This window comes from Echinops telfairi, unplaced genomic scaffold, assembly GCF_000313985.2.
Source record: "Echinops telfairi isolate 266 unplaced genomic scaffold, ASM31398v2 ScPeMD7_7458;HRSCAF=8496, whole genome shotgun sequence".
Lineage (NCBI taxonomy): Eukaryota > Metazoa > Chordata > Mammalia > Afrosoricida > Tenrecidae > Echinops > Echinops telfairi.
In genome coordinates this window covers 48,784,713-48,785,897 of record NW_022111358.1, presented here as the reverse complement: position 1 = coordinate 48,785,897, position 1,185 = coordinate 48,784,713, and the positions used below count along the sequence as shown (strand labels likewise).

General features: G+C 63.5%; 1 protein-coding gene across 1 annotated transcript in view; it reads left to right on the top strand.

Annotated features, from left to right (window-relative positions):
* Positions 1–1,185, top strand: part of RBFOX3 (RNA binding fox-1 homolog 3) — a 257,622-nt gene that overhangs the window by 63,187 nt on the left and 193,250 nt on the right. The gene's annotated exons all lie outside the window — the stretch shown is intronic.

Here is a 1,185-nt window from a genome sequence, read left to right as displayed (position 1 = left end):
GGGCTTGCTCTCAGCTCCCACAGCTCTGCTGGGCCTCTCTTCTTTGTCATGGGCTGGGGAGCACCCCCAGGGCTGCACGTCTGGTCACCTGGCTCCCCAGGCAGAGCTGGTTCCAGGGGACCCCCAGTGCTGGCTGCCCATGCTGTCATCTGTGACGGAAGGAGGCCTGGTATCCAGGTGCCACCCCCACCTTTCTTCCAAGCAGCAGGGTCCCTGCGACCAGGGGCAGCGGCTGTGTATGTGGGGGTATGGGTGTGTGTCCACCTCCGGGTTCCCTTTGCTGGCCCCAGGCGTCTCGGGAGCTGTCAATCAGAGGGCGGCCGTGGCTGTAGAACGCGCGTCTCCGTCGTCAGCAGGCCCGAGACCTCTCCCTGCAGTTACATGCCTGCAGAAGGCCTCTCATCAGACGTGGGGCTGATCCCAGCCATGCCTTCTTTCTCCCGGGGCTGGGCTCACGCCTCCCCACTCGCTCGAGGTCCTCCATCTCGCTGGCCTTCCTGAGGGAGCACGGGGCACCGACGGCGGAATTAAGGATGAATGAAATGAACCATTAAAATAAAGTGTTATCACGGCTGCTTGATGAGCTTCACTCCCTCACAGACCCGGCGGCGTCCTCAGTCAGGTCAGCTCACGGGTCTGGATTCCGAGGGTCATCTTGTCAACTCCAAAGGGAGCCCGGGCCTTTTCCTCCCCCACCCCCAGGGCCCCTCGAGGCCATTGGAAATGCACCTGGAAGAGGTGAAACGGTTTTGAAAAGCGGGTCAAAGGGCGCTAGGAGCACAGGCACCCCCTAAAGGCTGCACCTGGGCACTAAGGAGGGCCTCACTGTCCTCCTTTGAGGTAGGCTCATGCCCGCCCCCCCCCCAAACCAGGAATCCCTCTCCAATCTACTCGACCTCAGGTAGCCCAGGTGACAGCAGGGCAGGTCCCTTTATGCCGCTTCCCCCTCTCTTCCCACCCTGTCTGCCCCTGGCCATGGTCACCCAGGCTCCTGCTGAGCCCGGACTCACCAACCCCGGTCCCTGCAGTCCCCCGCCGTGCCAGGAGCACCCGGGTGCAGGCAGAGCACTGGGTGAGCTCCCAGCTGGGACCAACAGTGCGTAGCTCATCTGGGTGCCTGCTACCACTGGAAGGAGCCTGCCTGGACCACTCCCTGTGCTGACCCAACCGGCAGCCCCGCCCCCC